This window comes from Phyllostomus hastatus, unplaced genomic scaffold, assembly GCF_019186645.2.
Source record: "Phyllostomus hastatus isolate PE091 unplaced genomic scaffold, TTU_PhHast_1.1 phas_scaffold_555, whole genome shotgun sequence".
In the NCBI taxonomy this organism is placed as follows: Eukaryota; Metazoa; Chordata; class Mammalia; order Chiroptera; family Phyllostomidae; genus Phyllostomus; species Phyllostomus hastatus.
Genome location: NW_025334036.1, coordinates 7,742,870 through 7,770,633, shown reverse-complemented (window position 1 = coordinate 7,770,633; position 27,764 = coordinate 7,742,870). Strand labels below are relative to the sequence as shown.

Genomic DNA, 27,764 nt, shown 5'->3' with positions numbered 1-27,764 from the left:
ATCCATCATCCGCACCCCCCCGCCTCCCTGCGCGCGCCCTGCGCCACCGCCAATCGGGCGGCAGGTGGGGCCGCACCTGCGGGACAGTCCTCCGCTTTCCTCGGCTCTCCCCCGCGCCGCCTGGGCTGGCGGTGCCCTTGCCAGCCCCTGCGCTCTCCGACGCCGGAACCGGACAGGTACGCTCGGGTGCCCGGGCAGTGCGCGCCGCCGAGACCTCCGCCGCCGGTGGCCGGCCAGGCAGGCGGCGGGGGACGTGGGAGGGGAGGACACATTCCCCTTTATCGCACATGCCTGCCTTGATTGGTCTGCCGCCCGTGTGCGTGCACGTGTGCGTGCGCGTGTGTGTGGCCACACGGACCCTCCCTGGGTCTGGCCTCTAAAAAGTGGAAGAATGATGATGCTTACCTTTGGAAGGGAAGAGGAAGGGAGGACACAGTTTAGTGATAGGATTCGTTGCCTCCGGTCTGCTTCTCTGACAGTGTGCACCCCTGGTGGAGTTTGCTGCTAAGCCTGCACTCGGCCTGGCCCCTGCATACACTTCTGGCAGCGTTTCCCCGCCACCTAAGGGAACAATATTAAGGCAACGCTAATAACTGGTCTCTATAGGATGCAGAAACTCCCCCAAATAGAAACCTAACCCCAAATAGAAACTGGACCTACATCTCAAGGGCTATAAACACAGACCGTAACAATTCAGAACCAGAGCTGAACCTCAAACCACGGGGAAGCCTGCATTTCCCAGACAGGCAAACCTATCGGACAGCAACCGCCGTGCCTGCCAGGGCTGTTCTGTGGAGGCAGCTCCGAGTCCCACCGTGCCGCCCCACGTATGGATTTTATAACTGGGTTCCATGCCTCCCGAGCACGGGCCTTATCGTGTAATTCGAGAACAACTGAGGACAAGCCGATTCCCCACCCCTCCCTCTTTTAGGTTCTGAGAGTGTGTCTGGGTAGACCTTAGCTCTGTCCAGGCAAGGCCTTGAAAAAACAAGACAGTCTTGCTGGTGGCTTCAAGCCTTGAAGGTTTCTCAGAAAAACGTATTTCTCTCGGCGGGGGGCGGGAACCAGAAAACACAGCAGCCAGCACCAAGCCCCAACCTTCCACCCCGTCTTGCTTCGGAATCATAAATCATGGAAAGGAGAGGGAGAGCATGACTCCGGCTTTCCTGCCTTTAACGACTGCGAGTGGTAACGCCAGAAAGGAAGGGGAGCGGATGTGTGGGCCTGGGCCAGAGCCCCCGGCTGCAGGCGGAGCGTGCCCTTGGGAAGCTCCAGGTCCCCGTCTGTCTGTCAGTCAGAGCCTCGCAGGGCAGGGAGAAGGCCGGGCCCTCCTCCAGGAGAACGGTTCTCAACCCTGGCTTCACCGGAGAGTGCCCTGCTCTAGTCTTTGTTGTCCTTGTCGTTGGTGTGCGGAAAGGCTTGTGCCTAGAGCAACATGCGGGTTCTGTTGGCCTGGTGTGCAGTCTGGACAGAAAGAGCTTTTCCAGCCACTGGAGTGCCTGGCCCCCGGCCCACATGCCGGTTCTGTGGCCTCATGGGGTACAATCGCCACCCCTACTTCGCTCGTCACCACCCGCACCCCCGCCCCAAACACACACACACACACACACACACACAGCCAACATCAGGCAAAAGTCTGTCTGTCTATCTGGTCTGTCTGTCTCTCTCCTTTCTTCTGATTCATAACTCGCTGATTAGCTTTCTGGCCTATTTATTTCAGGGGCTGAAAGCTTATCACTCCTCTTCTGAATACCCTGAGAGCAGCTTTCATTTCTTGCAATTGATGCGTCATGTTTTTCATGACAGTTTAAAAGACTGACTTCTGGCAGGGAGCAGGGAGGGCAAGGGAGAGAGGTATGCTGAGGACTTTGGAAGCCCAGAACGGCTTGCCCAGCACTTGGAGAGACTCCTCCTTCGGCCGCAACTTTGGTTCGTCTGCGCGGGGTCTGCCTGCGCCTCTGCGGCTCGCCCACCGGTGTCTGGCTGCATGGTTTTTATGAGCAGAGCATTCTTCCTGGTCACTAAAGTGGAACCGGAGTTTCTCCTTCCCTGCACCTTTCTCACCGCCTCTCTGGGTTATGTTGCACGCTGTTCCTTGAGAGATAGATGATCTGTTCTTTGATTAGACACCCTGACCTTTTACGGGTGTTGATCATTGATCTCCATCCGGGCCGGACAGAAAGCTCTTGACCCTGAAAAGTTACCTCGCTGCCAGCACCACAGGGAAATTCAATTTGTGTGGCCACACAGCCACGGCGGCGGGACTCCTCCTCAATTAGGATTTCTCGCGTGATTATTTTAGTTTTATTAAGCAGGCGGTGGCCTCTGCTTTCCAGCTCTAGCTTTTAGTTACAGTAATCAATTTTTCAGTGTAACTGGCTGTAATTGTCGGCTGGGATATTGAGCTTTCATGGGTTTAGACATAGTGTGTTCTCACGCGGGGTCCTCTCCATACCTCACAGACAGATGGGTAATAATACCATACATTAATACCTCCACATTGGTTTATGTGTGTTTGACCACAATGCAAGCATAATTATTTTTGCCCAGTAAAAGCTATTAGAGATCTATTTGGTAGGTTTTACGATCAATAGCTCCTGTGATATTTGTGTAGCAGCCACAGAATAATCAATTGAAGGTCATATAAAGTAAATTACCATCCTCCTATAATGATTCTTTTTTCTAGATGAGAATTGGGTTTTATTATTTCATCAGGATCCTCTCCCGACGCATGCTCTGTCTGTCAGTGAAAGGCAGAGATGAAAGTTGGGAGCGTGTTTTGAACATAGTATTACTATCCATTACTTGAATTTATGTTATCGAGTTATTGAATTAGTGGATTCACACTGGAATTCCTTCAAAACCCTCTCTTATGTACTCCGTGACACAGTTAATAACAGTCACGAGCAAATGGGTGTCTTTGCTGCCTGGTGGAGTGAGTCACTTTGCAAAAGTCAATCTTTGTAGCTGTCTCTTTAAAGCAAATTTAGAGTTGGTTAAATGTGTTATATTGACAGTGTGACCGAGCTTCTCTCTTCCAGCCCTTTCGGAGAGTGACTGGCGAACTAAGCAGGACAGGGAGTCAGGAATGCTGAATACTAATGCACTGTCCACCTTAGCTCAAGGTGAGCCCGGAGACAGGGGCAGAGTGGGGGGCGGGGCTCCACACCTGCCTTCCTGGGGGCCTCTCCCTCACCCGAGATGCCTAACCTGAATTTCAGACTTGCAGCGCGAGCCGGGGCAATGGCCGTGCCTCTGTAAAAGATTGCAATTTGCCAACCGGAGGCACGCAATCCCCCAACTGTCTTAAAGGGACCCATTTCCAGCCTTTCTTTTTGAGGGTGCAATCAGTTGTGCACTGAAAAACTGAAGCCACAGTTGGATAACTGCGGGCACAACAGGCCACGAGAGGCCTCTTTGCTCCAAATTTTGTACCTGCAACTAATTGCACTCGCAGAAAATGGGAGTGTGGTAGGAGCTTTTTTAAAAATTTGGGCCAGTAAATTCTCCATGGAGGGACTAGGGGAGGAGAAAGACAATTACTCACTTTCTCAAAGACAAAGGCAGATAGAGACATCCTTGCTTCCGCACACTCCGTCTGGTCCACAGAGCATGGGTGGGCGCCAAGGCCCAGGTACCACGAGTGTGCCAATCCGCTGGGACGTGACCAGGGAACCCGTGACAGGCCGCCAATGTACAAGCAATAATCTGTTGCAAAACACAGTGGGAAAAATATCGGTGAGTTTGTGACTATAACTTGTGATAAATTAATGAAGCATTTTAAGGTAAGTGGCAAAAGGCACTTGGTAAAGAAATGCTTATTATTGCTGTGACTTTTCATTTGCTTTGGGGACAATAAATGCACAAGTTAAGATGGAACGCGTCTAGATTTTATCAAATGGTAAATCAGGAGGCATTTTAAATTTATGTATGACACATATTTATGTATTTACACATATATGAATGTATTTATACAAATTATATGGTGTATTTTCATGCACATATACACACCTGCACATATATATGTACCCACATTTTATATGCATACACATATTTCATTTACATTTTATGAGTCTAAAAATAGGGTGGTCTGTGGTCTGGGTCAGTCCTAAGTTATTTATAGTGGCTGACCCTCCGTGTGGAGGGGCTCGAGGAGCTGCGTCACAGGGACCCCGTCCTACGAGGTGGTGACAAACACACTGGGCCTGAAACCAAGAACACGTTTCGGAAGTTTGCAGATGACCATGAATGAAGCACCTAGTCTGGAGATTAGAAATCAAATATGAAAAATAACCCTGGAAATGTGAGACACCATTCTTACAGAAATAGTCTGAAATGTAACCGGATCCCACTGACAGGTTTCGCAGCCAAACGAAACAGGGGCAGGCCCGGGAACGGAGGAGGAACAGCACGGTAACCGTTCACAAGCAGAGGGGTCCGAAGCGCCGTGGCCGCCCAGTCTCGGGACACCACAGTGAAGGGCCGCAAGTCAGAACATGAAAAGCCAGGGGTTGTACCTTGTCTTCTTCAGTGTACCCGCCACCTCTCTGTTGCAATGTGGGCATAAATCAGATTTTGAAATTTGAATAGTTTTTTTCCCCCATAGAACAATGCTAAAGGGAATTGTTAGGCTCTCCCACAAGCTTCCTTTAAAAATTGGCTCTTAATGTAAATAGAACACTCAACCACAGAGCGCTGGATGCATTTCCGTACCAATAATGGCACTTGTCTCCATCTAGGAGTACTGGCCTGGAAACGTCCTCTCCTGGGGAAATGCCTTCCAGAGAAGAAGAGCCACGGGAAGCACACATTAACCCTCCGTGGCTTTTCAAGGGCCACCCAACCTGCCCCAAGATGGGGACATTGGAGATGGTACAGTACGAAATGATCTATAGGGAAAAAAATAGGACTATTTTTCTTCAGAGAAAAAAGTAGTCAGAATTTGGGAAATGGACTTAAATGAGAAATAATTTCATATGCACAGAAACGCATCCTATGAATCATAAAAGTTAAAAAGAAAGAGTTTTTACAAACAACACAGACAAGCTACAAACATATCTAACCTTGTAAGTAAAAAGAGCTATCTATGCAAATGAGGCATTAAATGAACCGCTGTGATTGGAACACGTGGATGACGATAAGGGTGACGATCATTAAAATCGCTTCCTTCCAAGTTTCTGTCACAACCCCACGCCCTCTAGCATCTCTTGGGACTTGCCTTGCAAACCCCCCCCTTGGATTAGTAACTCCACCATCTGCCTTCCCATACCTGTGCCGGCAGCTGCACTTGGCGAGTGTGGTCTGACCCTGGCTAACCTAGGCTTGGCTTTAAGAATCAAATCCCAAGCCTCAGAGGAAGTCATGCCACCTCCCTGCAGCTCTACTGGGTTTCCCCACGAAGCTGGACAGTTTAAAAAGTCCATGCCTCCTCCCGTCTGCTGACCCTTCAGGTCACTCTGAGCTGCCCAATGCTTCAAACGTCACCTGGAAGGTAGATGCCATCCGTTGGGAATGTCTCACCTTTTTCCAAAATTTTAAGTATTAAAAACTGATCTACCTCTGCACTGTCTCATCGTTCTCCTTCAAAACTGCGATGGGTGAAAAAGCGCCTGCCGCTCTCAGAGGCCAGCCCTGTCATGCATCCTGTCTGGATCCCAGCGCCTCATCCTTCTCAAGAGTGCTGGGGCCTTTGGGCCCTTGCTCTCCTGCACCCCATGCTCCTTCTTTACTGGATCAGCTTACAAACTCAACAGTATAAACACCCAAACAAAAAAACCAAACACACACAAATCAAACTCTCTCTTTGGCAAAAGATGACAGCTGATGCCTAATATCTGTGATCCCCCTTCTCCTTTGATTAAAGAAACCATGCTTCTACCTGAGCCCATAAACACCTGTAATAGACACCATTCTTCAGGCTCCCCAAACATTCTGTACATCCTGGAGGAAAATAAAACAAAGCAACCCCAAACAATGTAAATGAACTGGCTTCTGAAAGGGCTATCGGAAGAGCTTTGGACAGGCGTGTCCTGTAACAAGGTGTTGCCTGGGGACCTGCCATTTTCAACAGGGTAGAAACAAGCATGAAGAGTAAAAAAAGAAGATTTTACTAGAAAGAAAGGTGACCGCCGCATGATTTCCCGTGGGCTGCAGGGTGCCAGGGGCCACTTGGAAGACATTACGTGGCCCCAGATGAGACAGCTATTTCTGACTGGGAAACAGGGAACAGCCACTCAGAATTTGCCGCTGCAGGGGGAGGAAAAAATAACGGCCTTGATAAAGGGGTTCAGGGGAGAATCCAGTTGAAGGAGAGAAGAGAATTACCGGAGGCAGGGGAGTTGAGTCATGGAAAAAGGATCTTGTCCTGGGAAGGAAGGCAGGATGGCGGCCGGAAAGAACTGAGCGAAGGATGTTGACTGACTATAGAAATACCTGAATTTGGAATTTCCCAGAATCTCAAGGTGCCTGTTTTCTGGAGGTGTGTTGTGCTGGTTCCCTTCAGGCTCAGCATCCACCACCCGTTTCTCAAAGCATGCTTGTGGCCCACCGGCGCCCCCATTTGCTGGTGCCCCCCCCCACATCTTCCAGCCTCCCTTCCTCACAAGTTCCTGCTCCTACAAGGGGACGTGTAAGGATTTGGGTTTAAAATGTCATCTGAATGGTAGTCTTCGCACCTATGAAGTCATGGGAAAAGATTAAAATTAACACTCCCATTGACAGATGACCTTTAGTGAAATCGAGAACAATTTCCACACACTGGACAGTTGGCCAAAAAAAGAGAAATCAATCTCTCACCCCTGCCATGCCATCAAAATGCAAGCTGAAAGGTCCTTCCTCTGCGCTCCCCTCCCCCGCCAGCTCCCCACACCCACCGGCTCCCGTGAGAACGACCACTCGGGCCCTTGAACAACAGGACGCGTAGCTGGAGATTTTTTTGAGGCTGTCAGAATTCAGTTACCACTTCTATTTTTTGCAGATTAACACCTAACTTTTTCCCATTGACAAGAATTCTTCATCTCTCAGAAAAAGATCAGGAGACCCAAGTACTGGGGGCACGGAACTGGACAGCCGTGGGGGAAGGGCCTTAGATGATTTCATTGTGGGGGGCAGGTGCCTACAAGAAGAGTCCCTCTAAGGAGTAGTCCATCCCATGTGGTGTAGCTTTTACACAGATTGCTATCTCACGTGCCAGGCAGTAGGATTAGGGTACGGCCCAGTTTTGTCTGGCTGAGTCACTGGTATTGAACACTGGGGATTACAGGTGGGCCATTGGCGTGAAACCGATACCAGCAAAAACTCTTTTTTTTAAAGATTTTATTTATTTTATTTTTTAGAGAGGGAAGGGAGGGAGAAAGAGAGAGAGAGAGAAACATCAGTGTGCAGTTGCTGAGGGTCATGGCCTGCAACCCAGACATGTACCCTGACTGGGAATCGAACCTGCGACACTGGTTCACAGCCTGTGCTCAATCCACTGAGCGACATCAGCCAGGGCTAAAAACTCTTAAAAGAGGTTTTTACTCGGTGCCCGAGTAGACCGTGCGTGGGGTTCAACGGGCCCCTCTGAACACTGGTTCTGGAGAGAGGGCACGTCGGAGGGTGCTGGGTCAGCGGAAGAAACAACAGCAGCAATAACTTGGAGGACCAAGGAAATTCTACGGCCAAGGCAGTACATGCCATGTGGTCTAGTGCCAGAACTAGAAAAACATAAAATCTAAGAACAGTTTGCCTCGATCGGTAAACCACAAGAAGACCCGGGGTACGAGAAACCCAGTCTTCCCCTGTGTGTTTCTCCTCTGCTCTCACTCAAGGAAAACAGCAATGCCAAAAATGAATTTCGGTTTGGGTGCCGTTACCTTTTGTTTCTGTTTTCATTTGTCAACTCACTTCTTCCTCTTCTTTGTCTACTCATATCAGCCTCCTTAGCCAGAGGGAGATGCATGCATTACCTGGGAATAACCCTCCCACACGTTTTCAAGCACAGACACTGTCCCACAAACACGATCCTCTGATCCTGGGTGGGTGCCTGCAGAGGGTATACGTGCGTGTTCACTTGCTTTTCCGAAATGGGCTGTACTTCCTGCACCGTGACTCAGCAATTCTTCATGAAATTGCGTCTGAACCATCTAATATGATGCTGGGTTTTTTTCCCTTTGTACTATAGTTGGTGGCATAGAGGTACTGGGCTTACTTTTTTTCTTTTCTTTTTCTCTTCTTTGCCACTACAAAGAGTGCTATAGCAAACATCCTCCATACCAAGTTGGGCAAAAGTCAGTTTATGGTTGTGAGTATGTGAAACATCAAGTTTATTCTTGTACTATTATTCCTCAATGATTATATTGTTTTCCACACGAACAACTGCAAACCTACTTTGGCCAACTCTGTACTGTCTAAAGAAGGTGGCTTTTATTTCTTGAGGTGGGTTCCTAAGAAGGGGGCTGCTACATGGAAGGATGCATGTATTCTGAATTTAAAATAGGCTGTCAGATCGCGTTTCTAAACTGCAAAAAGTCCTCACATTTTTACCGACTCTGGGTGAATATACCTCTTCCCGCATATTCCTGCCATCAATAGGTGATAGAGCTTCTTTTTTTTTTTTTAAGAAAATTGCCACCTTGATGAACACAAAGAGATGCTTCACCATTTCACTATCTTTATTCTCCTGCTGCCATGCGACTTTGACCTTCGTTGTGTATGTTCGGGGCCACCTGGACCGGCCGCTCTGCTGGCTTCCCCCAGCTCGGGCTCATTCTGTTGGTCTCCGTCCTGCCAGTCTGTAAGAGCTCTTGGTCTGCATCAGCCACTAACCCTTTTTCTCTGTTACTTCTATAACAACAACAAAAAAATCTGTGTTTGTTTTTTTTTTAAAGAGGCAGAAGATAAAAGGCTCTGAAATTCATTCAAAAATGAAAACGCCCAAAACATTCTCTCTGGGGAAGATTTGCATTTTAATTGGTATCAAGCCTGCGAAGAATGAAGGTCTTAGAGATACTTCTCATCATCAAGGAGAGGGTATAAATCAAACCTCTCTGATGGCTTGATTTGCTGCAGGTATTTAATCTGCATGCGCCACCGTAGCTGGGTGCGTGACGGTGCTGAAAAGCTGACTGTGTGTTCTGGGCAGAGTTACAGTTGTGCTGCGGAGGAGGGGCAGGACCAACGCGCCAAGGGAAGCACCTTAGTGGACGTCTTGATGGGCTCTGTTCCCACTTCTGTACTGTGGTAAAATCCATGTAACACAAACGGTTTAACTGTCCAGTTTGCTCCAGTGGCATTAGGTACATTCACACGGTTGTGCCATCGTCGCGGGCCTCCGTCTGCAGGACTCTGTCATTGTTCCACAGCTGAACGCTGTCCCCACAAACCCGAACCCCCCGTTTCCTCCTCCTCCACCGACCACCATTCCACTTTCTGTCTCTCTGGGTTTCGTACGGTACTTGTCTTCTTGCGAGACTGTCTTTCCTCACATAGCGTGCTGTCCTCAGAGTTTATCCACGTTGTGACATAGGCCAGAATTCTTCCCTGTTTCAGACCGAGCAATATTTCACTGTATTTAGAGAGCACACGGTGTTCATTCATTCGTTCATTCATTCTCTCATTCATTCATTCACCGACGGACAATCAGGTTCCGGTTGTTGTGGATGACGCTACCATCAACATGGCTGTGCACCCACCTCTTCAAGGCCCTGTTTCCAACTTAGGTATATCCCAGAAGGAGAACCGCTGTGTAGAATAGTTATTCTATTTCTGTTTTTTGAGGCACTGCCATAATAGTTTCCATGGTGGCCGCACCATCTTACATCCCTACTGAGAGTGTGCAAAGGTTCCGATTTCTCCACATCCTCGCCTACAAGTTTTATTTGCTGGGATTTTTTTTTTGGGGGGGGGGCAGGGTGGTGTAGTAATCACTTCAATGAGTATGAGGTAGAATCCTTTTATACTTTTGGTGGGTATTACCCTCATGATTAGGGATATTGGCCATCCTTTCACGTCCTTAGTGGCCATCTGCAACTTCTCTGGGACGACCCTTGGTTTTGAGGTTGCCAGAGGCTTGATCCCACAACGAGAGCTGGCCTCCCATTCTCTCAGACTCAGAGAAGACACGTTCTCCGTGTTCCTAGAGCACGCAGACGGTCTGGCAGAAGAGTGCTGATCTTTGCCGGGGTGATTTAGAGGCCACAGAGGTAGCCTGAAATGGCACCGCCCCTCCCCGCTACCTGGTGAAAGCAGCAGCAACAGAGGTCGCCGGGCAAACCCTCTCCTGGATGTTCCCATCCCACGGCTGCAGACCCCGGCTGTACACCCCGGCTGTGGGCACCAGGGTGGGCTGGACCACTCACCACGCGTGCACACTCGGGCAGCTCAGATGTGGCGCAGCTTTAGGAGATGGGCCTCCACTCGCTTCTCTGTATGAGTAGGAAAGTGTAGGACAGGCGTCGAATGTACATCAGGTTGTTTGAAATGAGGAACACTCAAACCAGAGGGGAGCGGGGAGGGGACAGTGGGGAGAAGGGTTTTCAGGAATTACTCTACAGGACACATGGACAAAACCAAGGGGGAGGGTGGAGGCAAGGGAGGGAAGGAGGTTTGGCTGGGGTAGGGGGTGGGACAGGGAGAAAATACAGATAATTGTAATTGGACAACAAAAAAGTAACTTAAATAAATAAATAAGAGGAAGGACGGAAGGAAGGCAGGAGGGAAGGAGAGAGAGAAGAAAGAAAGAAAGGAAGAAAGAAAGAAAGAAAGAAAGAAAAAGAGAGCGAGAGAGAGAAAGAGAGAAGGAAAGAAAGACCTTACAGGAACATTACTGCTGTGGCGGCTTATCAGAGAGGACCTGGGTTCATTCTGTGAGCTGGCGAACCCTGAGGAGCCCTCTGTCATCAAGGGCTCGGCATCTGTGGATTCAACCCACTGTGGATCGAAAATATTTGGAACCAGAAAGTTCCATCATCCCTGACGTGCACTAGCTGGGCCTGTGACAGCTGTGTCTGCACTGAATGCGTACAATTTCTCTTCTTGTCCTTATCCCTTAAACAATACGGCCTAACAACTAGTGACATAGAATTTGTGTTGAGTTAGGTATTCTACGTGATCAAGAGACAATTTCCAGTGAAGCATACGAGAGGATGTGCACAGGTTATTTGCAAATACTATGCCCTGTTACATAAGGGACTTGAGCAGCCCCAGGTTTGGGGATCCCCCAGAGGTGCAGGAACCAACCCCTCAGTGGATACAGGGGGGTGACTGTAATCATTAAACCCCTTCGTTGAGCGAGAATAAGATGGCATTTTAATTTTGGTTTCTTAAGTAAGTTGACAGACGATTTAACACCTCCCCTTCAGTAAGGATGTGAAAAGCGAGAGACTTTGCTGCGGTAGGGTATCCCACTCAAAGGTAGGATTCATCAGATCAGATGCTGAGCCATGGAAGCGGCTCCCTCCTTCCCCGATCCAGATTTGCAGGACATGCCCGCAGATCAGCGACCGGCCCATGAATGAAGACCAGCCTCTCTCAGGTGACCACCAAGGTCCTGGGGCAGGTGGCTGCCCAGGCCGAGCCTGCGCCAGGCCTGCTGACCATAGCCCGAGACGCTCTCTCCGCCTCCTGCTGCTCATGGCAGCCAGGTGCTTTCTGAATCCAGAAAGATTACTGTGGCCATTTGCATCACATTTTTTTAAAGTTTGGAAAATATAAGTAATAGAAATTAAATCTGCTGGTAGGCCAAGTGTGTTATGAATCACAGCGATGCTGTGAAGAATTGGAGCCAAAAGGGTATTTTGGTTTTGAACAAGTCATATAACACAGGCCAAAATGGCTTCCAGATTTGAACTTCCAAAAACACAAGGACAATTCATCGCATCCCCTGGCGGACAGATGGGGCGATTCCCGCCTTCCCCCACCCCCCAGGATGAAATAAAATTTCTAGGAAAAGTCGGAATCGGCTAGCACATTTCACCTCCGGAGGGCAAGGGGGGAAGAAAGACACAACAGGGATCGTGACAATGATGTAACCTGTAAGTCATCAAAAACCCTTTCTCTGTGTCTTTTTTATAAATTCTCATCCAGCTGCATAAACTGCACTGGAGGCAAGGACGGCCTCCACGAGAAAGAAAGGAAGAAAGAAAGAATTTTTTTTAAAAACCCAGAATAGAACGAGGGACCACTTTAATGGCAAAGTGGTCGTAAACCAGTGCATTGGAATTTCATCAATGTGACATCATTCCCAGTTTGCCGTGGGAGAGCCCCCGCTCCATTTCCCCTCCGTCTCTCCCTCGCACTCATCCCCTTTCCTCTTAAAGAGATGATAAAGCTGCCCGGGCTGCACAGAAGGATAATAAAAACCTGTATCCCTTAAGCTGAATTCAGCCCATTGAACTGCACAAACAGCAATAAGGAAAACAAAGCTAGCAGGAAACGTTTGCACACAGCATCTGTTATGATCACATAACCACGAGACAGCTGTTTAATCCCAACTGTTAACATAAGATCATTTGTGTGTTTGAAGAGCAGTCCCATTTGGATTTCTCCCTTTATTTATTTATTTTCTGGCTTTTCCAAGAGAGAGGCTTTCTCAGCTGTAGGATGCGATTGGCGTTTTCTGGCTTTTCCCCCTTCCACCCTGGGCTTCCGAAACGGGGGAGATGGTGTGGTTTTCTCACTATAAATACGCAGAGGGGAGAGAGGACGGCTGTGTGGTCTCCAGGCTGAGCAGGGCATGGCCCTTCCCCAGCCTTTGGGACCTGCTTTGTTCGCTCCCCAGAACATCCGTAAGCTATTCTGGTCAGATGATGGGAAAAGGCCCTCCCAGGAAACGCGTCTGGTGGTCCCAGCCAGATTCTGGTCGGACTTGAGTTTTCTCAGCACCACCCAAGACTGGAACCAATCCCTGTCAAGTTCAGTTCCAAAACCCCAAAACAAAGCCATTAGGCTCACGACCGCTTCACAAGGGTCAGGGAAGGATGTCAGCAGTCTGGGTGGCCTGGGTCGGTGCCCACTTTGCAGGCCCGAGCAGCGTACCTTCGATGGCTGATGAGGGTGAGCTGCAAAGTCCTACTGCTTCTTCTTCTTCTTTTTTTCTATTTACATCAAACCTCACTGCCTGCAGGCTCCCCACATGCTCAGCAGAGAATGTGCACGTTTCACAGTTGAACGGTAGCCAACAAGTCACAGAAGCGGTTGAGGCCAGCGACAAGCAGTCAAGAGCTGACCATGTGGTCCGGGTGAGGGGCGGAGCCACGTGCATCTGGACAAGCATTGACCTTGAAGGCTGCCTGGCATTAGCCTTACCTAGATCTTTCCTCTCAGCAAATACTCCATTTTGATATCCCAACATATAATAACAGGTTATAACATTACGTTTATCTTTCAGCAAAGTTAAAAGCTGAAGTCCTTCTAAAACTTTGAATAAATATCTTACATCTGATTCTTAGGACAAGTTCATTTTTAGGTCATAAGAACCTTGGGGATGTGAAGGACTTTTTACTTCTCATTTTCTTTTCTTCCTTTCTTTGTTTAATGCTTCTGTTTAATTTCCTTTTATTTTCAACTTTTTCAAAGTATCATTGAGAAATAAAAGTTGCATGCATTTAAGGTTTGGTATGTATATACACTGTGAAGCAATCACTACAATGAAACTAATTAATATTTTTTATTTTAACTCTCAAAAAGTGTAAGTTGTTTAAGAGTAATTGACATCTGTTTGAAATGAAAAATATCCCAGTAACAAAATCTGAATGACCCCTGGATTTCTGCTGAGCAAAATGGCCTCTCTCATCCTCTCTCATGGCCCCACGTCCTCACAATTCTTGCTTTATTTCCCTTTCCTGTCCCTCAAAGAAAACCTAGCAGATTTCCATAGACATCACTTTTCGGAGATACAGTAAGAGAAACAGGAGTAGTTATGGTAGCAGTCAGAGCGTACTGACTACCACTGTCGGGAAACATTGAATGTTTAGGTCAGTCTATGGTGCAACTTATTATCCCTGCTCGAGCAAAGGCTTCTGCCTCTAGCGTGACACTCTGTATCGCTCAGAGAAAGTACTGCAGCCCGCTGCGGCGGGTGAGGGGAGCCGCCGTGGTCCCTGAAGATTATGGACATTCATCTTGCTGTTCGACTTCCCCTGCATGGGACGAAATCACCCACACATCAATGGGAGAAAATCCTTTATCGACTGATTCATTTCCATGTTTTGTTTCTGCAGCTAGACGGGATATCCTGTAAGGTGGTGAAAAGGGAGGGAGATTTAGCACTATCCGTTTCTGATTTGCCGTTATTATCATTATTGTTAGTTCTACTTTCGGGATGATATTCTATTCGTCTACTGATTTTCATATAGGGCGCCTATTTTTGGTGATTTTTTTTTCTTCTCTCCCTTCCCATCCTACCTTAGTTTAAAAATCACTCTTGGTAAGGTTGTCGAAGAAAGTTTCTCTTTGCTCTATAAGCAAATCATTCCATTTGCTATGTGTTACTTCTCCTAAAGCTACATCGTAAAATTGATAAGATGTCTCCTAAGCTGGCTGAATACAATCCGTGGTTTAATGTGTTTGTTTCAGGTAAGTATGGAAACAGAGAAGTAGTTTTGATTGATGTGAGAAGAAGAGGAACCACCCAAGTGCAGAGAGAGAAATCCTGCTGTCGGAGCAAGCAGGCCCAAGTTCTGCGTAAGTCTTAGGTGCTCATTAGGCAGCTGAGACCGGGAAATAAATACCCCACTGCCTGTGCGCCCCTCCCGTCCCTGCTGTAACAGGAAACCCCAGCGAGAGGAAGACGGCCTGAGGAACTCGGGCCTCCCAGATGGACACTGACCAATTCACACACCACGCTCCCCCCGCCCCCGCCCAGGACGCCTAGTCCCCGTGAGAAGAACCAGATGCATCTACCGTAGCCCCAGGAATATTGGAAACAGGCCGCATTTATTTCTGAAACTTCAGCCGAACACTCATAGTTTTAGAAAAGTATTTGTCTGGATCATCAGGCTTTGTGGCATTTCTGTCAAGTACAAAACGCTACCATGTCAGGCAGGATGTGTCGCTGAAACGAAAGTGGAGGATTGTCCTGGTTGATGCACTTCTGTGCTCTCCCAGACACAAGACGGCTCTTGGCAAATGACCCTGCACTGGGGAATCATGATTCCCCAAACAAGCACATTCAAAACGAGGACAGGTAGAAAGGAAGCGGCTTGGCATCAGAGGGAGAGAAGCTCTGCGAAATTATCCAATTCTAAATCCACCGAAGACTTCATTTGGCACGGTGGGGCCTCCTGGTGCCAGCACCGTCTTCCTCTTTGTGTAGGACGGCGTGCAGAGCGGCAGCCCCCTCTCAAACGGGGCACGTTGAACGGGAAAAGCCAACAAAAAAACACCCGTGGGCAAATCGACACTGGAAGTGCAGTTTAGAGATGTGGACGGTAATCGGTAGGAAGCTACAGATTTGCAGATCCTGCTCCCCCTTCCTTGACAGGGCAACCCAGCCTCTCCCACACGGGGCAGTCCTCACCTGCCTCCCTCCCAAGTCTGTGGCGGCGGAACCCACTTCCCCCTCCTCCTGTCCGTCTGCACACCTCCTGGCTTTTCCAGGGTCTGGGTCCAGGGCCTGCGTGTCCGTGCCATCCTGGGTTCCAACCTACCTTTTTCTCGTCTGCATTCCCTTCAAGGTTAAAGCAGAGGTCCCGGCAAGGCTGTGCTTACACCCCATTGTCTACTCCTCTGACTTTTCACACTACACCAGTGTCCCTCGTGGTTCTTAATAATGAGCTCCACCTGGGAACTTACTCCACGCCCTTTGATATAAGACACAGGGAATAAAATTAGAAGCACCCAAATGCTTTGGAGGGCTTGTATCACTGTTAAGTTTGCAAAAAGACAAAAATGCTTGCAAGTGCCTCCAAATTGTTGGACTGTGGCCCCTCTTCATTCCCTCCGCAAACCACCCCCTGACCCTCCCACCCAGCAGCACGCACGGCCCCTGGAGGCAGACGGAAGGTCTGTCCAGGTCCGGCTCCTTCCCATTGTCCTTGTGGGTCTGAGCGGGCAGAGGCCGGCATGACAGGCAGGGAAGACTTCATGTCACTCGTCAGAAATATTCCAGGGAGCATTTTACACCTTGAAATGTGTATTTGAAATCTGTTCACTGGTTTGGCTGCTTTTTGATTGTTTCAAAACTAAATCGATGGAATTGATGGGTCATTTGGGCATCGACAAGAGGAAGACCCTTTGGACTTGGAGTCGAAGTATGTTTAATATTTCAAAAGGCTTTTCATTGAGTGAAACTACTTTGAGGAAAATGTCTGGTTAAGCATTTTATGCGATCAGAAAACTTATGCCATCCCATTTCTGATTCCTCATTCCCTCAAACAACTGGAGTGGTAAATTGAGGCGATTATTCCAAACACCTCTCTTTAATTATAGGGATTGTCTAGGTAAGCAGTTTGGGGCCTACATTTTTGCAACAATTATCTTAATTTGCACTTTGTTTTGGATGGGAAGATACATACTCAGCACGCTGGTCACTTATAATTTTGTACCTGAACTCTGTAGCGAAAACATTTGAGAAGAGAAATGTGTCCAAACGCTAGGTAACACCACTAATTTGATTTTTTAAAACCTTACATCCTTTTTAACTTTTTTCAAATTTCCTATACCAAGCAGGCGTTGCATTTATAATTTGAAACAAATGAGCATATCAAAAATTATATTAAAATGAAATGCCTTGAATTAACCTGCCGTGTTTCTCGCCGTGCGGTCTTGGATGGGAGAGGGTTACAGCCGCCTCTGGAAAATGCAATTTGTCACAGAGCCCTTCTGGAGATATGCGGTGCCTGGCCACTTCCTCCCTTGAAAGACCACACTGAGTATCGGGAGCCTCTCCAGTTCAATACACTCAGAGATCGCGTTCCAGTGTGCAGGACTGAGCTCTGTGAACAGGGTACGCCCTTCAGGCGAGCTGTCTTCCTGGTCTGCCTATGGGACTTGCTCTTTGCAGTGGAGGAAGACACCCTGGTCCTCCTTTCAGCCCATCTCTCATCTCTTTAATGAAGCAAGAAGACCGAGAGCAAGAATAGGAATGACTTTAAATGGCTGTGATGAAGGCAGGTCCTCGGCACCATCTAGCTCTGTGTTGCCCTCTTCATATGATTGTATTTATGGTCGCAAAACCCAGTCTGCGACACGAGAAGTGTGACCCCCACTTGGCTCATGAGTAAGACCGAGGCCTGAGCAGGGTGCCCTGTGCCCAAGTTCACGTCGCCAAGAAATGCCCACGTGAACTTTGAACCCAGGTCTGCCTGACTCCCAAACCTCCACGTTTCCCGTTTATATCATACCGTCTGTGGTGCCACTGGAAGCAACCTCAAAGGCCCCAGAGGGAACTAAGAACTCGTCGGCTGTCTCTCAAACCAAGGGAGACTCCTTCTGTGCAGCTCAACACACTCTGCCTGCCACTTACTCCTGAATATTTAAAAACCGACCACAGAAACTTGAGACGTGCCCAGACCAGGGAAAAATAAAATTTTCTCCCCGAGAAGTATGCCTCCAAAATCTTTTTCTCCCAGAACTCACTTTGAGGTGGAGCCTTGATTGCCTCGTGTTGTTAGGAAAAGGGAAGCAAACCCTAATCACTGAACGTATTTTGGGCCAGATGTTATACTTATACCCTTTTATACATATATACACCCTTCTCACACCAAACCTGGGATGTCGGTTCCTGCTTGCAAAACAAGGATCACTTGGGTTAAGGAGCTTACTCGAAGTCACGTGCTAAGAAGCCACAGGTGGGTCCCAACCCCAGCCCTTCTGTCACCATAACCCACGTCTTCACTTTCTACAGAACAGAGGTCCCCCCCCTGGCCTCCTTGATACTTGGGGCAGAACAGTCCTATGTTGCCTGGGGAGGTGGGGGGTGGTGGGGGGAGGGCCGTCAGTACGTTGCAGGGTGTTCATCAGCATCCCAAGCTCGTGTCCACTATGAGCTGCCACTGTCACACCCTCGGAAAATCGGGACAACCAAAAATAAGTAAAAACGTCTTCAGACTCTGCCAAATACCTCTTGGAGGAGGGGAGAGGGCAAAAATCACTCCTCGTTGAGAACCACAATTCTACTGTTTATATCCAAATGGATCCCTGAAGAGAAAAACAATTAAGTGGGCTGGTCTTTGGACATGACAGTTCAGGGGAATTTATTTATTTATTTTTTGTTATTGTTCTTGGAGTGAGTCGCAGATGCCGATCAATAAAAACCTGAATTTTAAGCCCACACCACATTCACCGCAGTTAACAGTTATACCTGCATATTTCCTGGAATGAGGGAGAAAAATAATAGCTGGAAGATGTCTAATTTAATTAGATTACATTGGATAGGAGTTTGTGAAAATTCAGAAATTTTCTCCTAGTTCTCTATCCAACCCTGAGGAAAAAAAAATTGTCCATATTCGCCCGACTCAGTGCTCTCAAGCACTGAGTAAAGACAGTCTTTGAAGAGATTCTGAAATCTTTTTCCCACTCCAGAGTTGAGGAGCAGCCCACAGAACACGCTCTTGTTTGTAAAAAAAACCCACAAGAACTGAGCCTATGAAAATATCCCCATGGCTGAGCCTAGGGAGACAGCCAGTCTTCAAGAAGACTCGCATCTCACAGTATGGTAAGTGGCTGCCTCCTACTATGAATGAAATGGCAAGTTCTAAAGAAAGAGAAAGGATGACCCGAAGCCCAGGTGAGAGAAAAAGGAAGACTAAAACGTGGCCTTCGGAGCTTCGCAAAAAGCACCTGTGCCTTCCAGGTTATTCCGAGTTGCACCACCGCCACCTGCGCCCCGCTTTGCCCGTGCAAGTCAGCCGAAAGTCCGCCTTTATCTCTGCAAAGACGCGTTAGCGCGCTGGCCCCGCCCCCTGCCGGGTCTCCCCACGTTTCACAGCGCTGCGGGGCTGGCCAGGTCCCCATCAGGCAGGGCTCTGACAACAGAGCCATTCAAGTTTCCCCCCTGTGACCTGATGCCATCAACACCCCGATACTGGAAAGATGCCACAAATACTGAGCGATCACTCTGGAGCGTGGAATAAAAGGTCTTTACAGGAAGTTGTATCAACGATCTGCGGCGACAGGGGTCAGGGCTCGGCTTCCTCCCCTCCCCCCACCCCAGCCGGGGGAGTCACCCCGGGCAGGCTGGGACAGGTGAAGGGCTGTGCAAGGAGCAAGCCCTACGGAGCCTTGCTGGGGTGGGGGGGGATCGCTGGGGTGTCCCCCTACCATTACATGACCAAGGTGTCTCCTTGTCCCCAACCCCAACACAAAGAAAGGGGACCTGTAGGAGACCCAAGGGAAGGGACAGAGCAAAGAGGAAAATGTTCACCTGCAGAGAAATGTGACTCAAGAGTCCTTCGAACCCAGAACTGAAAATCCTCAAAACTTCCCCTGCCCGAGGTGGACTGCTTGCCCCTTGCCCCCAGCTGCCCGGCCCTGTCCCCTGACCCTGAGCACCAAAGCTCTCCTTCTGGAAACTTGCTGGCTGAAGGAAAGTCAACTTGGCACTCATCTTAAGTATTGACTATCTGTCTTAAGGGTGAGGGCTGTAAATTCTCTCTCCTAAGATCCAAGTCGATTTGTTATCAAATCAGGCATTGAGAAGCTGATTCATTGCTATTCAGCGCTAGGCTGATTTATATGCAGAATGTAAAACAGATGCCTTATGTGATACATATTTATGGTGAGTGCTGTTCTAGGAAGATTTATTACGGATTCCTTTGTCGGGGTTTGCATGAGCAGAGCCATGATGACTTGTATTTCCTCTCAGCTGCCAATGCCAAACTCATTAAAAAGAGGTGTGACTATTAATATACATTGTAATACTGACAGGCTCTAATTTATAACACCCTGGCTGCTTGGAGTGCTCTCCTGACTGGAGAGGTGGTTTTCTGCATTTGCTTCTCTGTGGCTAAATGGTACAAATGGAGAGATGTCTATTCTCTCGCGAGCCCTCTCTCTTCTCTCTCCCCCCCCCCCGTCTCGCGTCTCTTTGTCTTTCCAGTCGTCTACCTCAAGTCACAATCTTCTGGGGGGAAAAAAACTCTGCGGGGACCTCTCCTGTCCTTCTCCACTAGGTCAGACGCGCCAAGACTTCACAGCAGAGCGGAGCGGCGCTTGACTGCCAGGTTCTTCTCGCTGCTGGTGCGCTGTCTGTCTAGGCTGATCGAGCAAGGGAGCAGTCTGGAGCTGGCCACATCACACGTGCTTGGCCGGGACCGTGTGTCTGACACGAGGCTCTTGAGTTGAGGATCGTATGAGGCCGTGTGCGTGTGTGTGTGTGCGTGGGGATCAGAAACCCACTGTCCACAGGGCAGCACCGGGGAGGGGGAGGAAGCAGGGGACTCACCACAGGCCTCTGCAGCAGAGGGGGGCACTGATCCCCATCCGGGGAGGATGCAGGTAAACCAGTGTTACCTGGACGGCCTGGCCAGGGGGCCCGGCCCTGATGAGAAGCACTGTCCCCGGGAAGCGGTGTGACCGGTGGGCTTGGGTGCTGGTGGAGGGATGGACACAAGACACACAGTGTGTCGGGAAGACAGCCTTCCCTCCAGCCTCAGGTTGAGAGGAAGCGCTTCCCGGAGAGAGAAAACGGTGCGCAGCAGCACCGGGGTTGATTCCAGTGTCGGGAGCCCCTGACGGAGACGACGCGGAGCGTCGCCATGTATAAATGTGTTTTTGATGATTCCGTGGGATGGCGTTCTGGCGGTGATCGATTCCTGTTGAATCTTAAAGAGTCGACGTGAGAGAAACAGGACAAGTTCACGGGGCGTCGCTCCCTCTCCGGGAGGCAGGGCTGGGAATGCACAGGCGAGGCGGGCAGGGCACCCAACCCCCAGCGGTCCCATACGCGATATTATAATGCAGTATACAAACGAAAACAGATCGATGCAGAAACCCGTCGTGAACAAAACATCAAAGTTTAAAATGCAGACAGGGACTATGTTATGACTGTGGCTGGAGAGGCTCGCGAGGACTTATCCCATCTATGTTTAAAATGTCGATAGGCCTCACTTAAACCCACTCTAACCCCGGGCGGGGCGGGGCGAGGAGACCCTGGGCCGAGGCCCAGCCTGGGCTGCGCACGGCACCACGTGCCCAGTAAAAACCGCTCCCTAGTGAGTGGAGAGAATAGCGGGGGGTGGCGGGGGGTGGCGGGGGGTGTTTGACAACCAAACATGGCTTTAAAATGAGGCCGCCCTGAACACCTTCTAAAATCAACCTGGTGCCACATCCGCAAAGCGCTTCTCACCTGTAGCTGGTTTCCTCTGGTAGCAAATTACTAGGGGTTTTAAGAGATGGTGCTTTCTTTTTTCTTTTTTTTTTTCAAGATTTTATTTATTTATTTTTACAGAGGGAAGGGAGGGAGAAAGAGAGAGAGAGAAACATCAATGTGTGATTGCTGGGGGTCATGGCCTGCAACCCAGGCATGTGCCCTGACTGGGAATCGAACCTGCGACACTTTTGTTCGCAGCCTGCGCTCAATCCACTGAGCTATGCCAGCCAGGGCTGAGATGGTGATTTCTTGATGCCCAAATAGTATTGATCTGTGGAGCCCTCCCACCAGAAACCTCTCCATTCCGTGGGTGTGTTCAACCACCTGTTTCTAGAATGTCCCCCCACGGAAAGTAATCACACGTCAGATAGTTTAACGCGATGCAGGTGTGATCTGCACATCTTAATCTGTATTTTCTTAAAAAGACATTATGGAAGTCCCACTTGCTGTCCTTGGCCAGAGTTATAGGGATGTCCACATTCCTGACACCAGGAAAGCATCTGGGGTTGTTTTTCAGAGATGAAATTCTGCAAGGAGAGCGAAGAAAAGCTGCAATCTTGCCACACACCGAAAATGGTCTAGGTTTCCTATGATAAAGTTTTTTAAAAATTGGTATCTGAGATCTCCTAGATTTGAATAATTTTTGCCCATGTGAACAGGGATGAAATTTTCTCTCTCTAGTTAAGTTCCCATGAGGCTCAGGCTGCTTCAGGGCTGGTTGCACTCACAGAATGCCTTCCTCCTCCTCCTCCTCCTCCTCCTCCCCTTCCAGCTGGTGTGGAGCTTCCCAGAACCCCACTGACAAGCTCAGAAATGTCAGCAGCCTCTTTCAACCCACGCGGAGAGGGTGGGCAGCCAGATAAGAAGGGAGTGTTTCCCTGGCCCTGGGCAGACCCTGTGGTCCCCTGGGGCAGTGTTTACAGAGGGGAATTAAGTCGGTGTGGTTACAGCCCAGGTGACACGCTCCACAGTAAGAAAAGCCATCCAGTGGGCTCATTTTTTTTGGACTATTCTTTTTGAGTCAAGCGTTTTTACACTGAAACAAATAAAACAATAAGCAAAGATTCTCCTTTAAAAACGCTATCGATCATGTGGTATTTCTATGGCCCTGGCATTCTTCTTTAATAAATTCCAACTTCCAGTCATTTGACGCCAATCCAAACACCTTCAGAAACCAGGCGCTAAACCTGCAGAACCAGTCTGAAGGGAGAAGGGCTTCCAAAGGCTACCCAGATACCACCTGCTGGCAAAAGGGTTCCGGACAAGCTGCCGCAGTGGCCAGAAATCAAATATGGGTACGGAGAAAACCTCTCTCTTTGTCCACTGGAGTGACCGCATGTTGACAGCTGGAATTTACAGAACTCCTTATTCAATCAACCGGTGCCTTCCCTGCATTCCAACATCGGCAGCACAATAGTGGCCTAGAAGCGAAGTGACACAGGACACACAGTCCAGCTGCCCTGTCCACTCTCTGAAGACCCCTCCTCCTCCTCCGCAGTCTTCTTCATCTGCCCCCAACGAGGGCTCCCAGTGCCGTGCGGCCTAAGCACACGCCCTTTGGGTGGTGCCGACGCTATGGGTGCTTGATTTCATGGGTCTTCAGATGCTTCCCTGCCTGCAGGATGTGAACTCCATGCTGAAGATGAAAAACAAGTAAACAAACAAAACCCAACCAGGACAGGATTAAAAAAAAAATCCCTTCTGCTTTGATATCAGCTCAGAAAAGGCTGGACGTGATCAATGCCACCCACATCAAAAATCTCGTCGACATCACAAGCCCTGTCTGTACCTTGGGTGTGCATGGCTTTCTTCATGAACTTGAACACAAAAGAAATGTGACCTGTGGGGTAACCAGGGCTATAATTAGGGAGGATGGTTTTTATTGCCTATTTAAAAAATATAGTCATTTGAGAAGAAATGTGAAGTGTTTTAATACCTGACAATATGCAATACTGTCTTTGAATATATATTTATATACGTGAATATAAATATATATTTTACATATTGCATAGGAATCTATATGTATTTATATATCATAATTTGGGCAGCACCATACACTTCTTGGGTAAGAGCATGCATTAAGAAGTCCCAGAATTTTTCCAGGGGAAATGCTGTATTGGGAACACCACCTATTTATAATGATAAGTGTTATTGTTTACCAAAACCCACAAAGTGTGTAAGACATGTACAAAACGATCCCTGGCTTGTATTAACAGTCCATTCGGTATAGAAGCCTCCCCATTTAAAGTATTCATTTTACTGATTATGAAGAAATGCATTACTACTTCCCACACTATAGTATGGCCTTCAAATATTGGAAAGGGGAAAGAAAGAGGCTTTATGTATTATGAAGCAGTCATTAAACTTTAATCTCAACCACTAGGGGGCAGAATGAAGTTCCTTTCTAGAACTGACTGCTAGGCAATCAACCATCACATCATTGTAACACTGAAGGCACTTCAAACAGACTCAGATGTTTAACTATTGTGCTAGTGATCATACATTCATATTGGGCTGCAGGCCAAAAGAGAGAAGAAGAAAAAAAGCCAGAGATTTGCAGCTGAAAAGCTATAAAGTGGTGAATTTTACCTTAGAGCAAAACCATCTTCAGTGACAAAATTTCAAAGGCCATATGTATGCGATTTTCATGAAAAGCAGACGACCCTAAATTTCTTTGTTTAACTGGAAGCGATCGTCCTCACAGAACGAGCAGGTTCTCCTCTGTTTATTGTGCTGTTACGGATTCCACCCCCCCTTCCCGGCCTGCAATGAGGAGTCTACTGAGGTGCCGTTTCATGCCAACGGGCATTTCATGACAGCGCCACCCCCAGCATCCTCAAGGATATTACCTCAGGCCCAACATTGCTGAAGGAGAATAGAGTACTCTGAAAAAAAAATTAGCGTGCTTTTCTTTTTTCCTTTTAAATTAAACCCTCCAATCCAACCTTTATTCGACGGTAACAGCTCCAAGTTCCCGATCAAATTTTGCCAAGACAGAGCGATTATGATTTTTCCCCCCAGGTGGTTCAAACACTAAAAGTGATGAATCAGCAGGATCAGGGAGATTATTTCCCACAGATAGATCTCTGATTCAAAGGACCTGCTCAGAGCTTTTGAGACTTGAGAGCCAGATATGTCTGAGATACTTTACACTATTAACACACCAAGACATAATCCATGGCGCGTTTTCTAAGTTAATCAATTTAAGAAATACATTTGGGATTATGGGCAGGGTCCACCTGTCAGCTAGACGCTGTGAGAGTTTGCAAACTCAGATTCCAAGACGTCTTGCTGTTTAAAAAAAAAATCCGGATTTCGCTGGATTCCTATTCTCAGTAAATGGTGGTCCCCAGAAAGCTGGAAAAGTCCCCAGTGAAGGGCTGAGCTGGCATTCCCCCCCGCCCCCACCCGGCTTTCAAAGCACAAGACAGTTTTGTAAATAGAGATGGTGCCGAAAGGAATCACGTCTTCCTTTTTTCCATGGGGGGGGTGTTACTTGATACATATCAATATTTCCTGTCAGCTCCCACAAAGTGAAATCTTCGGGCCTTCTGGTATCCTTCGGTGGCTAAGTAGCATTTGCTTGAGTCAGTGAGTTCCAGACCTTTTATGCGGCCTGACAGTTGACTGGGAGAAGGCCCACTAACTTTCTTAAAGTGTGCAGCCATCCGTTTGGCGGCCGGCTCGGGGGTTCCACATGACATCCCCTTTAGATAAATTCATACTTGCTCAGGGTGATTAGGCGTCCAGCTCGCCCGTCGTTAAAAGCAAGGCATTCTTGACCAGTGTGGGGTGGAAGTTGTCTTCCATTAACTACCTATTCTGCAGCCTCCGGGGCTGATGGAGGAAGGTGCGACCCCAACTAATAAAGGAGTCCCGGAATGAGAAGGAAAAGAAAAGAAACTTTTCCTCCCTCCCCCCAGAGATGACAGGCCGAGGTTGACAACCTAATCCTCCAGGCTTGTCTTCCTCACTGAAAGGCTCAAGCAGTGTCAAAGGGGCCATCTGATAACCGTCTTCATGCCAAACCTAACAGCTTTATTGCAACAAGAAACTTTCACATTAAATTTCCATGTGTTTGCTCTCCACAGTCCTTCTTAACTTTACTGCCTGCCCCTCCCCCTCTTTCTTTTCTTTTCTTTCCTTTTCTCCCCCCCACCAAAGAAAGATAAGTCGTCCCTGCTTCAAAAACCAAGCAGAAACAGCTACAGAGGGCCAGCTGGGTTATAGTCAAATTCGTGGATTACGATTACCTTGGGGACACTGGAAATCAAGTTTGTTCCTGGCAGGTCCTGGTTCTGTGAGAGCTGTTAATAGCTCAGATGTAAAGGGTGTTGGTCGAGCAACAGAATGTTATTTTCCTAAGTGGGCAACTGCTATTGGTATTTGTCCTTCATTTTTTTTTCTTTTACTTTACTGCTCCTGCAGCTACCTGTCACCAAGTTCTCCTCTAATTTTAAATTCATTTATAATTAGAAATAAAGCCAGTTTTCACAGAAACATAAAGAACCTTTTTCTGTGAATTTAAACTCTTGAACTGGAACAGATCAGGTAAGTGGGTTAGGAATCTCAGAATAAGAAATCTCTTAGGATTTGGCGTCAAGTTGTTAAGGGTACTTGAAAATATACTAAACGCAGACATTGTGATATAAATCAGGGCTGCATGTTCTTTGTGTATATTTTGGATGTTATGGGGAGAGTCTTTCCCATTAAATAGAGACCCTTCTGTGCTTAAACTTTGTGAAATTCTTGGTGGGACAGTTTTATATTTCTGAAGCTAAGGGATCCATTTAAGAACTTGAAAGTCCATGGTTTTTGTTGTTATTGTTTTAGGTTAGGATGGTCTTCCTTCTCCCTGTTCTGAAACCAGTGGAAACAAAAACAAAAACCAGATAACAACCTTGCAAGGCAAGCAGAATAAATAAACAGTCGTTTTCTGTTAAGTAAAGTATTTCCCCAAGGTAAGTTACTTTTCCGAGGGAATTACAGTAGATCTGGATGGTGAATAGCAGGCACTTTCTACCGGTTTGATTAATGTTTAGGAAAAAACAGATTCTTGGAAAATTAGCCTATTGTGTAATTATGTGTCGGCTTGGAACAGCCAGGCGTCTTAGTTAAAAAATCTTTTAAGAAAAGATTTTCCCATTATAAGCATTTCCTTCTAAACATTTGCTAATTCAATTGTGTTAACTCTCAGATCTGCATTATTGGTCAGGTGGCTGCATTGATTGGGGACAGATAGGGCTGGGAATTCCCACCTAAAGAGACTCTTACCAAGGGTTTCATCAGGTGGTAACCTGGGTTACAAATATAGGAGCAAAAAAGTGGTGTTTTTCAGTAAGATCGCTCCCAGCATGTATTTCTAGGCTGTTTTTGAAAGCTCCGTCTAAAGGGACCTCACACCTCTAACAACCCCTCCACTGTGAGAGGCTTCCAGGGTTGTCTGCCGAGTTTGTTGTATTTCCCATATTTCTACACTTAAAACAAATTCCCTACCCACCCACCCCCTCACTGCATTCAGGGAAACACAAATAACTCCTAAGCTTTGCACTGAAATGAGTTTGTTTTGCTTTCATGCCAGGCATTGCTTTTAAAATTGCTCAGCAGGAAAAAAAAATGCTTATAATATTAAACACCGATTATCCACATAGTGTCTGCCCACTTATTCTAGGTTTTATTTCACCCCGAATCAAGTTATTCTATATTTATTTATAAAGGGTTTCATAGTGGGTTTATTGCATACACCATATTTCAAACATCACATGTAAGACAAACACATATATGACATAAGCCTGTATCTATGACATAAACCTATCTATGTGTATGTGTATACATCTGTGTATATAAAATATATGAAATAAGCCCATCACAGGAAAAAACTCCAAGTGTGTGAAAAGCAAGAATTCCAGCTTTGGTGTTATGCTGCGTCCATTTCACAGATGGGGAACCAAAATGAGAGCCTGTCCGGAAGACGTGCACCCATGTGCATGGACAGCAGAACCAGCTGAAGACTGGGAGCTTCCACACACCCCATAATTCCCAGGGAACCTGCAGGCAAGCTGTTTTGGCAGAGGTGTGCGTGGGAGGCCCAGGCTGGGGTAGAGAAAAGCAAACTAAACCTGGGTGGGGGATGGGTGGGGGGGCATCTCTTCTTGAGAAACCTAGAGGAAAACAGCCTGCCCAGGTATGTTCCCATTTTCACAGAGCCCTTTCTGAAGCACAGAACATGCAGGCCGCTCAGGAGACACCCGACGGATCATTGCAGCTCTCTCTCCGGCCTGGAAAGTATTTGCAACAGCATCCTCCTCGCTGCAATAATAAACATCTCCAGCTGCAAGAGCTCTGCAGAGCAAGCCCGGGCAAAACAGTTCAACTCCTTCCCTTTGACCAGCTTAGATCTCCCCTGTAGGAGGGGAGTCCGGAGCCGGCCCTGGAAATGTCCCCAGCCGCCCGCCCGGCTCTGTGCTTCCCCAGG

General features: G+C 47.9%; 1 long non-coding RNA gene across 2 annotated transcripts; it reads left to right on the top strand.

Annotated features, from left to right (window-relative positions):
• On the top strand, positions 1–27,698 carry LOC123809723. 2 transcript variants are annotated; one of them, XR_006784077.1, is made up of 4 exons: positions 1–176; positions 26,123–26,250; positions 27,229–27,362; positions 27,494–27,698. It is a non-coding gene; the product is annotated as an uncharacterized LOC123809723 (long non-coding RNA). The 2 variants fall into 2 exon arrangements; XR_006784078.1 differs by lacking the exon at positions 1–176 and adding an exon at positions 3,039–3,125.
• The last annotated feature ends 66 nt before the right edge of the window (positions 27,699–27,764 follow it).